This window comes from Choloepus didactylus, chromosome 18 (assembly GCF_015220235.1).
Source record: "Choloepus didactylus isolate mChoDid1 chromosome 18, mChoDid1.pri, whole genome shotgun sequence".
NCBI lineage: Eukaryota > Metazoa > Chordata > Mammalia > Pilosa > Megalonychidae > Choloepus > Choloepus didactylus.
Genome location: NC_051324.1, coordinates 30504136 through 30517668, shown reverse-complemented (window position 1 = coordinate 30517668; position 13533 = coordinate 30504136).

Below are 13533 nucleotides of genomic sequence, written 5' to 3'. Positions count from 1 at the left end.
TCTCCCTAACAACTAATGACCCATTCTAATCTCTAAATTCAACAAACATTCATTCAACAAACATATCAAACACCTGTGGTCTGCCAGGTTCTGGGCATAGGGGATTTGGAAAGGTAACATAAATTACAGTAATGGGTTAGATATTGACAATAAAACCACTTTCATATCAATTATGTAGGGGCTAATTAATGCATTGACTGTGGTTAAAATACTCACTTCCCCAAAAGGGCTTAGCAAAGGTGATTAGTGTATATTGAGGGAGAACATCTGGGATTCCATGTTGGAAAGTCAGATAGTTCCTTACTCATGCCTCAGTGGGAATGGCCCACCTCCTCATTTCCATCCCCACCCATAGCTTCCCGACCCCAAAGTTAACTCCTTTCTGCAATTACATGCATCACCCCCTGCCCAATTTCCAAGTTCCTTCTGGGAAGGAAGCATCCCCAGGCCTAGTTGCCCCTTAAACAGAGTAATCTGATGGCACATAGTGGAGGCTTGGCTGCAGTTTCATGACGTCCTTCCACGAGCCTGTGTCCCATTACTCCAGTTGATTGAGATGTAACTGTTCACACAAGTAGCCTGGGGAGGATGTAGGGATCTCTTGCTGGAGGACTCCATGGAGACTTCCTGAAGGAAGGTGTCCAGTATGGGGTTTTGAAAGGTGTACAGATATGCAGTTCACTGGAGTTCACCTGCAGGGAGGTTGCAGGTGATGGAGGCTGGTGTGGAGCATGTAGCTGACTTCCCCTGCTCCCCCTTCCTCAGGCCTATTCTGGGGAGGCCCCTGGCCAGGCTGTGGACCATAAGCATCCTTGTGCTGTCAGAAAGGACTACAATGTAACACCCTCGGGAAGCTGGCTCTTGATCATGTTTTCCAGAGGTAAGAAATCCCATATCCCTCCCTGCTCCATTCCCCCTATACACATTCAAAATTTGTTATAGGAATCTGTACTGCCAGAAATAACCATGTGTTCACAGAACTTTATAGTTTATGAGGCTTTCCATTTGGGCCTAACAAATGGAGCCCTGTGGTATGGACAGGTTGGGAAGGGATTATTAGCTTCACTTTGTAGACAAGGAGCTTGGGTTTTGGAAAACTGACTTGCCCAGGGTCACTCATAGGTGGCAGATTTTGGCCTAGAAGTCGGTTCTCCTGACTCCAACTCAGGACACTCTGGCTCTAACTTGATTTCCTATTGCTGCACGTGACTGTCATTTCTTCTTTCTTGGTTTTTGATGGGATCCACAGGAGGGGATACCCAAATGCTTTGAGGTCTCCTGGGTTTAGCTATACCAAAGGTCAGCCCATGGTTCCAAAATACTAAGAATAGCTAGCATTTATTAAACACCATTTGCAGGCATTGTTCTAAATGCTTCATGTGTGTTAACTCTTACAACTCACATAACAACTCTGTGATAGGTACTGTAAGTATCTTCACTTCATTGATTGGAAAATCAAGGCACAGGGAAATTAACTAACGTACCCAAAGACCTGCAGCTGGAAGATGGCAGACCAGGCTCCAAAGTCTTTACTCGTAACCATTACACCACGCTGTCTCTCTGTGGCAGGAACGCTGGAGACAGGTTCAAGAGCTTGCTCTGCTTTTACTTGCAAGGTGACCTTGGCTGAGTCACTCACCCCCTTTGGGACTCAGTTTCTTCCATTGACAAATAACAATAACAATAACTCACATTTATATGGTGCTTCGCCATTTACAAAGTGCTTTGTCAGGCATCACTTCATTTGAGCCTCATGACTCTGAGTGAAGATGATGACAATCTTGATTTTACACATGAGGAAACTCAGGGCTTCAGGCTCTGGCCAAGGTCACACAGCCAGGACGTGCCGGAGTCAGGACTGGAACCCAGGCCTTTGTGGTCACAGAATATATGGATCTTGGACTAAATGCTCCCCAAGAGCTCTGCCAGCCCAAATCCTCTTTGTGTTGGGAAATCAAGACTCTGGGGTAATAGTGAGCTCTTGGTTTGGGACCATCCCAAGAAGGCATTACAGACGGCAGCTCCTCTTAGGCAGCACTCTATCCAGGTGGGCGGGGAACACTGCAGTCCCCTGAAATCTCTCCCTTCTCCCCATGGCTTGCTGGGGGCCTACACACAGCACCCCCCCCCCCCATAGACACGGGCTTCAGCAAACAGCCACGGAACCACCTTTTGACCTTCTCTTCCTCAGCCTGAGCTGCCCCTTTTCCCTGGAACTTTCCTTCTCTATAGATATCAACCCCGGGAATGGCCAGAAACATCTCTGAGCTACGGCTCTGCCCCCAGAGAGGCGAAGGGAAAAAGGGCAAAAATATAAAATAAAGATTATGCAAAAGAATTACCTTGAGCGTTTCTCCCATCTTTCTCATCTCCCCATGTAAAGTACCCTATTATTCTGCTCCCTTAGGACTCCTGATCGTCCTTATTTCTTCTTTTGAGCTAAAGTCATTCATGCAGTAAATTAGTTCTTTGCTTTGAAATCACTCTGATTGTGGCAGTCACTGCTACACCACCAGCAACAACACCACGTCCCCCAGTTTCCAAAAAAAAAAAAAAAGGAGAAAAGAAAAGAAGAAAGAAACTCCAACAACTCTCCATTCCTCCCACTCTATTCACATGCACAGAGAGACACAGGCTGTCCATTTCCTGGGAAACAATTTCTTCGAAATGCAAGTACATGCTGAGAGGGAGTGCAGATGGAGACCTGATCTAGAAACAACTCAGGATGGGGCAGGGAGAATTAGAGTCACCAACGCTGTGGGTTGGCAGCCTGAAAATTTCCACTCTGTTCTCTCCCCTCAAAAAACCAAGATTTGGTTCACGTTGCATTATGTAGAGGTGAGACCCCAGGCTTTGCTGTCAGGCACTCCTGGGCTGAGTCCTGAGTTCTGCCACTTTTTAGCTGTGTGGCCTTGGGCAAATGTCTTGACAATCCTGAGCCTAAGTTTCCTCATGTTTGACACATACCTCACTCCAGACTCATATATCCAGCTGCCCACTCAACATCTCCTCTTAGACATCTAATAGGCCAATCAAACTTAATGGGTCCCAGCAGAAACATGCCCCTCCCACAGTCTTCCCCATTGCTATAAATGTCAATTCCATCTAACTTTTGCTTAAGCTAAAATCTTTGGTATTATCCTTGGCTCCACCCCTTCTCACCCATTCTGTCAGTATGTCCTTCTGGATCCATTTAAAAACATATTCAGGCTTTGCCCACTCCTTCCCTCCACTGCTACATCTGGAGGCAAAACATGATCATCTCAATAGCTCCTAACTGGTTTCCCTGCTTCTATCCTTGTCACCAAAAGATTCCTTACAAACATAAACCAGATCACATCATGCTCCTTCAACACCTGCCACTGCCTTTTCAGTAAAAACCAAGGGCTCTCCACAGTCTTCACCCCACTCCCGATGTAGCTATGGTTGTTAGTGGTTTTGTAGTAACCATCTCCAGGTAGTTGTTTGCCTCCTTTTATTTCTGATCTTCCCTTAACAGTGCAGAATAATTCATGGTGTGTGTGTGTGTGTGCGTGTGTGTGTGTGTGTGTTTGTGTGTGTTGGGGGGCAGTTTGAGATGGGATGGGGGAGGAGTGGCACTCTACTCTATGAACGTGTAAGCTCACTTGTGAGTGAGATCCTCACTAATTCTTCAGCATCTCTCTTGGTGACAGATTGTACCAAAGCCTTCTCACACCTCTCAAATGTCTCTTCTCCACTCCTAATGATATCCTATCTTTCTTATCACCTGTGACTGTGGGTTTCAAACTTTAGCTTGGGAGCATAATTAAAGATCTTGTATAAAATGCAGGTTGCTGGGTTCCAAAGGAATATAGTATTTAGTAAATGGCACAGATGAGTCTGATGTGTGTGGTCAGCAAACCACACTTTTGTTAGGAATACATCGCATGCATATGACCTTATAAATTACAATGTGCATAAAGTTTTATTATTTTTAAAGTACTCTGAAAAGTAAAACTTTTGTTTATCTTCCAAAAGGAAGATTCAGAAACGAAATGCATATATGTCAATGTATAACACAATGCAAAAATGATAAACATACAGGGCTCTCATATGCTTTTATTTTATTATTAGACACGTCTGGATGTTATCTTAGGTCAGAAATAATTTTGAGTGGGGTAAGAGTCCCATCCAGGAAACAGATTTTCAAAGGTGAACTTCCCCAGAATCCAGTGGCGATCTGAGCAAGGTTTCCACTCTGGGATCCTTGCAGAGAAACAGGTTCAGAGTTAGTGGATGAGTCACTGATGTTTGTTTTCCTCAATTTTTGAAGTATCAGTTATGGACACAGCAATATTGTAGACCTTTTCTTCTTCAGACAGCCAAAAAGAAATTTCCACACAGGTGGCTTCTGTTTTCAGAATGGCTGAGACTCCTCCGGCTTAGAGTGGCTCCTGGGTGCTGGTGGGCAGGAAAGACAGCTTTCTGGGTGTGTAGCTACTACCTATGTCTGGTTCCATGTATAGGACAATTTGATTTATGGTGACTACTGCCCATATCACCAGAGACTTGTGAGATGTGAGAGATGACAAGATTTCACCAGCTCTACTGTCCACAGAGGATATGGCCTTTTCTATCTTCATATAAACTCATAAATGCACCCCAGGTTATTTTCAGTATCTATTAAGACTTTAGTAAGGTTTCTTGGGCATGTGCTTGAAAATATCTTAAATTCCAGTTCCAACACCAAGGAGTTATGTAGGATGATGAATCCATCCTCTTGGGGAAAATAAAACCCTTTCACTAAAGAGCCACTCAAGGAATAGAGTTCACAGAGATGTTAATTCAGGGTTTAGAGTCAACTGGAATGACCATCAGGTATTGGAAAAAGGTCCTTCAATTTTTCAGAGAGATGATCCCAGAAATATTAGTCTTGATGGGAAGTTTCCTTCCCAGGTCCTCCAGGCATTTAGGATACAATGTCCCCCTTACCTTCTTGTACAAACACCAATGCCTAGTTCCCATGATTGTATTCTTCTCGCTTTTGAGCTTTTAGCTATTTCCTCCATCCTTGATAAAAAGATTTCCCTTTGAATGAAAAAGGATCATAAAGGAGCTCTTATTTCTTGTGAAAATATTAGCCCACCAATGATGTTGTCTGTATTTTTGTTTCAAACTGTGATCTCAACAAAGTCTTAAGTTAATTTCTTAACCCCCGCCTTAGAACACTTTAACTATGGTCCATCCTCTTCACGATTTACATACTATTGCTGCTCAGTTCTTTCGTTCTGTCTTTTGTTTTAATCTCCACATTAGACATCACAATAATTATTATTCCCAATAGATGACGTGTTTATTTACCTCCATATACACCAATTTCTTTGCTGTCCATTCCACTATGCATCTGAGATTCTCCTCCTGGAATCTTTTTTTTTTTTTCCTGAAGTTGAAGTTCATGAAGTTCATTTAGTGACATTATGTTGGTGGCAAACTCTTCAGTGTTTGATTGTCTGCAAATATCTTTAGCTCATCTTGAAAGACACTTTTTCAGGTGCCTCTGGGGAAACTGGATTAAGTATGGAGATAAATAGATCTCAAACTTGATAAAATAACCAAGTTTGTTCCATTTCTTAGCCAGCTGTCGACTCCAGGTGTCCAATCGTACGGCACCTCGGAAATGTGTCATCTGTTGCTAAGGAACTTACCCTTGGGAACATGAGTCATACTTGAAGCTGTGCATCTTTCTGAGTGTGCAAGAGGAAGTGATTGAGTAGGCGGAAGAGGAATGTGGAAAAAACACACTGATGGAGTGCTCTGAAGAAGGAAAGCAGAGAACACTTTTGGATCTTCCCCCCTCTTCCCCCGCTTGCACTTCTCCACACAGTTCTCTTTACTTGGGTCAAACCCTCCCGCCACTTGCATGCACTATGCCAGAGGTCCCCAGAAAACTGGAGGGCCAGGCACTCTCCTCCCGAGCCCTCAGCTCCGAGCCCCATTCCCTGGCTCCTTGGGAACACCTCACCCTCATTCCTGTGGACCCAGGTGTGGAAGGTGGCAGTGCTCCTACCTGCCCAATGAGTTGTTGAGCTCTGTGACCTCCTGTCAATGCCTGGGGGTGACGTTGCCCAGCTACAGTTGCTGGGGGAAACTTGAGTTAAAATTTCACACTTTAGGGCATGTAAAGTCTCAATCATTACAGTGAATTAATGTGGCTTTTCCCTGGCTAAATGTGAAACCCACATAAGTGAGTGTCAACTCCCAGGATGATTGAAGTTAGAGCGTTCGTTCCCACTGGGAGACTGTCAATCACTGCTCCCTCCATCTCAGTTGAGTGTGTTCAGCCTGCAGGGCCCATGTGGGAGTCATGGGGAAACACAGAGCAACTATTGGCAGCACTTTGAGAACTAAATGGAGGCTACATTTGGGGGGCCTTCTGGTCTGGTGGTGGACTGGTGATTCCAGTCAATCATTCTGCTCATGCTGAGGAGGCCAACGCAGTTCTCTCTTTTAACCATGGATTAATTTTGCCCCTTCTAGAACTTCACGTAAATGGAATCATGTTTTTGAGATTCATCTATGTTGCTGCCTTCTCAGTACTCTGTTCCTTTTTATCACTGAATAATAGCCACGATTTGTTTATTCCTTCTCCTGTTCATGTTTGTTTTGGGCTGTTTCCAGTTTGGGGCTACTGTGAATAAATCTGCTATGAATATTCTTGTACAAGACTTTTTGCAGACATATGTTTTTATTTCTCTTGGGTAAATACTTAGGAGCAGACTTGCAGGGTCGTATGGAGGCACACACTTAGCACACCTACCCTATCGTGAAGTGGCTGTTGCTTTTTTCTTTATAGTGTCTTTTGTGTTTTTATTATGATGTTGTAGGAGTTACTTGTATATTTTTGACATGACTCCTTTAATAGATGCATGTTTTGCAAATATTTTCCCCTGGTCTGTGACTTGTCATTCATTTTCTTAACTATGTTTTTGATTAGCAGAAGTTTAAAATTTTCGTGGTGTCTGAATTATCATTTTGAAAAATAATTGTTGCCTTCCGCCTTCTGTCTAAGAAATCTTTGTCCATCCCCAGATCATAAAGAAATTCTCCTATAGTATTTTTTTTTCCTAGAAGCTTTATAGTTTTATCTTTTATGTTCAGGTCTATGATTAATCTCAAATCGAATTTTGCAAACTATATGAGGTAGGGGGTCAAGATTTGTGTTTTCCTATATGGATAGCCAGTTACTGCGTCTACACTTGTTCACAAATCTTTCCTTTACCCATAGGATTGCTTTGGATCTTTAACTGAAAATCTAATTACCATGTAAGTGTTAGCCTATTCCTGTTCCATTGAATTATATGTCAATCTTTATGCTACTATACTATCTTCCTACAGCATATAGTTTTATGGTAAGTCTTGGCATTAAGTAGTAAAAGTATTCCAGCTTTCTTTTTCTTTGTCAAGATTGCTTTGGATATTCTAGGTCCTTTGCATTTTCATATAAAATTTAAACTGAACTTATCAATTTTTACAAATTAAGGCTGCTGGAATTATGATTGGGATTGGGATTGTGTTGAATCTATAGATCAACTTGGGGAGAATGGACATTTTAATAATGTCAAGTCCTCCAATGTGTAAGCATAAGCATGGAATATCTTTCCATTTTGTCTTCTTTAATTTATCTCAGCATTTTTGGTAGTTTTTAGTGTACATGTCTTGCATGTCTTTGTTAAAGTTATTCCTAAGTATTTTACACTTTTGGCCCTATTGTAATGGAATTAAAAATATTTTTCAATTGTGTGCTGTGGGGTCTATAGAAAGATAATTGGCTTATATGTATTGCCCTTTTATATTTCAGCTTTTTAAACTCACTTATTAGTTCTAGTTCTATTTTGTAGATTCTTTGGTATTTTCTACATGAACAATCATGTCATCTGTGCAGAGAGACGGTTTTAGTTCTTCCTTTTTTATCATCGTGCCTTTTATTCCTCTTGCTAGCCTTATTGCCTTAGTTAGAACCTTCAATAAAATGTTGAATAGAAGTGGTGAGAGTGGACATGCATGTTTTATTCCCAAACTTAGGGGGAGTGTGTTCAATATTTCATCATTAAATATACTGTTAGCTGTGGGCTTTTCATAGATGTTCTTTATTAGATTGAGGAAATTCCTTCTTTTCCTAATTTGATGAGAGGTTTCTTTTTTTCTTTTCACCATAGATGGGGTGCTGAATTTTATAAAAACAATCATATGATTTCTCTCTTTTATTCTGTGAATATGGTGAATTATATTATGAAATTTTGAATGTTAATATAACCTTGCATTCCCGAGATAAATCCACTTGATCATGATATACTGCTCTTTTTTTTATGTATTGCTGGATTTGATTTTTTAATATTTTGTTAAAGATGATTGATCCATGTTCATGAGGCATATTGGCCTGTAATTTTTTCCTTTTGTGTAGTGGCTTTGTTAGGTTTTAGTATCGGGGTTAATCTGGCATCATAAAACCACCTCTATTTTCTGAAAGAGTTTATATAGCATTGGCATTATTTCTTAAGTGTTTGATCAAATTCACAGTGAAACCACCTATTTCTGGAGTTTTATTTGTGGGAAGATATTTGAGAACAAATTCAACTTTATCGTATAGATATAGGGCTATTTAGAGTTCCTATTTCATGTTGTGTTACATAATTTTAGTAACTTGTAATTTTCAAGGAATGTGTCCATTTTGTTGAAATTGTCCAATGTTTTGGCATAAAGTTGTTCATAATGTCTCCGATTATCCTTATAATGTCTGCAGGAACTATAACGATAGTCCCTCTTTCATTCCTGCTGTCGGTAAGTTGTGCTCTCTTTTTTCCTTAATCACTGTCTCTGCCAGCACAAGATCTCCGAACTGGAAGGGCCGCTTTTAGAAGTCACCAGCTCAATCTCCTACTTGATGGAAAAAGCCATCCTGAGATCTTCGACAGAGGATCTTCTTGGCTCCGCTCAAATGTTTCCAGGGGTGGGGCACTCCCTCCCTCCCGGGCCAGCCCATCTGTGGTGGGACAGAGCTGATTGCCGGAGAATGCTTTTTTTCTAAAGAGCCCAAGAACTCCCACGCTCCCCAGTGGGTTCCCTCCAGAGCTACCTATATTCCCCTCCTGTAGCACAGACCACGTACTCCTCTGGCTTTGCCTGCAGGAAGATTGAGTCAAACTCCCTGGGCCAGAGATAGGGATGTTCCCAAGGTTGTGCACGGTGGGAACAGGGAGGGAAGTGGGGGAGTGGCTGGCATCCCCGGGCAGAGATGTACAAATACTCTGGGTCTTTCACCTTCAGTGGTTTCTGATCTGTCTGACTGAGTGATTGCCTGGAGCCACCCCTGTTTAACCTTCCTGTAGATTTGGGGCTGGGCTATTGTGAGAGTAAATCACCCAGCTGCCTCTCCTCCACCCAATTCCCAGCCCCTTAGGACAAGTAGCTCCCTGGTCTCCATGGTAACGGGGCCATCTGTTTAGCATTGTATTCCAGGCCAGGAGAAGTTCATTCTGTCCCAACTCTAAGTTATGGGTAGTGCAATGAGAAGGGGAAGAAAGGAGTAGGGTGAGGATTTGTGGGGCTTTGTTTTTCCTCCTGATCCTTCTAAATGTGTCATTTAGAGCAAAGCAGCCAGTCAGAGCTGCAAGGGCCCTCAGAGGTCCTCTGGTGCAACATCCTTGTTTTAAGAGCGGGAAGCTGGGTTCAGAGAGGAAAGGTGGTAGTTACACAGCACACTAGCAGTAGAGATGGGTCTAACAGGAAACTGACAAACATTTGTTGCATGAATGAATCATGGACTCATAAGAGTTAGAGGCAGCCAACAGAACTGTGCCAAAATTCCCATCCTGTGCAGAAATGTGTCTAGAAATGATACTCTACAACAGATGGCCAGCCAAACTGTGCTTGGATACCTCTAGTGACAGGGAGATCACTATCTTAGCTTCCATTGCTGGACAGCTTTGATTACAGAACGCTGTCTGCATACTGAGTGGAAGCCAGTCTCCCCGTGCATTTACCAGTCGGTCCTGGTTCTGCTCTTTGGAGACACAGAGATTGAAGCTCTGCACCTGTGTTGTCTTGTTTGACTGTCTCTGGCAGGAAGTCTGAGAAGAGACGGTTCCCCATCTTACAGATGTCTGGAGAGGTGAAGCACTTGACCAGAGGCCAGGGCTAGGTTGAGAACCCAGCTGTCCTGGCTCCTGGCTGTGTATGTGTGTCTTTCATCTCCTCTGGGACCTTCCCATTCTCCATGCTCTTGAGGGGCTGGCTCAGCCCATTTCTTGCTCTATGCCATCCAAGGAGTTAGTTTCCAAGCAGCCCCCATTGTCTACCCCCACCCCATCCATGGACCTATTGCCTCTGTGAAGCAAGAAAGCAGTTCCTCTGCCCACCTTCAGGACTTGTGGGTGAGTGGAGGTGGTCCCTAGGTTGTGTCTCCCCAACCCAGCAACTCTAGCCCCGCTAGAACAGCTTCCACCTTCCTGGGTTGGGTGAAGGCTGGAGAAATGGGGAAGGATCAGGGTCTCGCTGATCTCACCCACTGGCAGAGATTCTGCACTACAATTTTTGGGGGGACCATTAAGCTCCCCCAAACATTTCCCCTCTTCTTCCTCAATGCCTCTCAGTACCTTGGATTTCCTACAAGAAGCCCAAAGTGGGGGAGTGTTGGTGGGGGCTGGCTGTGGGCACAGTGCCAGAAATGTGGTCACCTTGGGGGACAGGGCCAGAGGAATAAGGAGAGGTCACGCCTGGGAGGCAGAGTTAGGGCTGGGAAGGAGGCAGTGGAGGGTTGTGTTTGGGAGACTGTTTTACTTCTTCCCCTGCCACCCATCTTAAACTTTGCCTCTTAATCCCGTCTTCCAATTAGGCAGAGAAGGAGAGGACTTCTCTACTCAACAGACCATCTTCCCGACCCTCAAAATGAGCTGACTCATTATTCACAATTGCCAAGAGATGGAAACAGCCCAAATGTCCATCAAAGAATGAGTGGATAAACAAACTGTGGTATATACACATGATGGAATATTATGCAGCTGTAAGACAGAACAAAGACATGGATCATGTAATAATGTGGATGAACCTTGAGGACATTATGTTGAGTGAAGTTAGCCAGAAACAAAAGGACAGATTCTGTATGGTCTCACTAATATGAACAGACATTAATGAACAAACTTTGGGAGTTAAAAGCTGACAACACAGGCGACCAGGAGATAGAAAGAGGGCAGAGATCAGCCATTTGATGCTGAAGGACTACAGAATGTTTAGGATTGATTGCATAGATCCAGGAATAGATAGCATAATACTGTGTGATGTTAGCACGGTATTGTAAGTACACTGAACAAACATGTCTGTGAGTAAAGCTGAAAGAGGTGGGATAGGAGAATGTATGATACCAGAGGTAAAGATAGATGATAAAGACTGGGACTGTATAACGTGGCAAAAACTGGAGTGGCCAATGACTGTTACTAAATATACAAATACAAAAATGTTTTTTGCATGTGGGAAAGCAAATGAATGTCAACCATGTAGAAATTTGAAAAAGGGATGGTATTCAGGAAAAAACATAATCAAAGCAAACTGGAGTCTATGGTCAACAGTAACATTGTAATATACCTCCATTAAATGTAACAAAGGCAATATGCCAATGCTAAATGTATATGAGAGGGGGATATAGGGGAGTAATACGAGATTCTTAGTAGTGGTGTTATTTGCTGTCCTTAGTAGTATATTGTATTGTATGACATGTTATTTTTCTTTTTATCATTTTTTCTTATTGCTAAAAAAAATTTTTTTTTTCTTGTAGTAATCAGTATGTTCAAGTGCTGATTGTGGTGATAAATGTACAATTTTATGATGATACCATAAACAACTGACTGTACACTGTGGATAAATGTATGGTATGTGAATATAACTCTATAAAATTGTAGGAAAATAGATATATAGGAGTAAAAGTGTTGGAGAAAAAAAAAAAAATGAGCTGACTGCCATTGGGTGGATGGAGGCCTGGGTTCCCCAGTTGAAATTGGGTGCCACAGGGGGCAGTGATTTAGCCAATCAGTGCAGGTATGCAAATGAGAGAATCCTGAGTAGCCTTTCTCTTGGCCACTCATTAGCGGAATTATAACCTCGGCCCTCTGATTGGCCCATATGATTGGCCTGCGCTTGGAAGTTCAGGCTCAATCATCCTCTTTACTGGGCCACTGGAAGGAACAAAAGAATAATTAGGAAAAAACACCATACTTATTGTTCACTTTGGAATGCATTATATCAAGATTCTGCATCATGTTTGACTTCAAATACTGTAACAATTGACATTTGCTGAGTCAGATGGTGAGGGGAGTGGAAACGGTGTGAGAAGTCCAGGTCAAACATAAGATGGATGTTGGAGCGACGACTCCCCACCCTTCCCCCCAGTAACACCTCCCCACTTTGTATCTTGGCTCCCCCTCCTTCATCGGCGTCAGGCCCTCTCCATTGTCCCTTCCTTCAGCTGGTGTCCACCAAGACCTCGTCAACATTTAGCACCAAGGCCGCTGGGTGTGCTCAATGCAGTGTTCTGTGTGCTCAGACCAGACATGAAGATGGATTGTTCCCTGCAATAAATATCGACTGATTCATAAATCTGGTTGCCAGATTCGATCAAAGTCTCTGCCTGCATAATCCAAGAGCAGGAAGATGCAGCTAATTCTGTCCTGGGCCGGCTGATTCCCAGCGGAAGATGTCATATAAACGTCAATGTCTCTTAGCTTTGTGCACCTTGGGAGCTCTGTGAGGGGGGCGGGAGAACAAATCTCCCAGCTGAGAGGGAAGGTCTCAGAATGGTGGTGAACATAGGACAAGCAAAGTGACAGCAGGGGCCGCAGGGCAGGATGACCGCCCCTTTCCCCCCTACCACCCCCTGGCCTCTTCCACTTGGGCCTCCACACCTCCCTAACCCTCAGCTTGTCTCTACAGCAACCACCTTCAGGCTGAACATCTGGAGGAAAAGCAAATCAGCCAGCTTGTCACCCAGCTGCCTCTAAATACCTAGACTTTGCATGGAGGTCGGGGGTGGAAACAACCTGACAAAGATAATTTCTACTTTTCATCCAGAGGTTGGATATCAGCTAAATACAGCCTTGGGGACCCTTAGTTGCTCTTTCCTAGGGCCCCCTCTTCTTGACTTAGGGTCCCGCAGCCCTATGAGGATCTTAATAGAAGGAGGAAGGCAGTCACAGTTGCTGTCCCGTCCCGTTGGGTGGTCTGAGAAGGTTTCTTCTTACACTGTGGCCAGCTGTGTGGCTGGTGCAATTAGACAGAGGTAAGGGCCCCACCCATCAACGCCCCCCTCCCTCCTTCCTCATCCCTCCAGCATGCCCTTGATGCCCATCCACCTCTCTCACTCATTTGCTCATTCAGTCAGCTTTCATTTTCCTAGGCTGAGTCATAGGAAACTCCGCCTTGGTTATCTTCCAGGCGTCTTTCCCCTGCAGGGCTTGGGACCAGCAATCTAACCTGCCTCCTGCTGCAAGAGTGACTCCAAGCCACCCACCCTGCCCTGCCACTTCC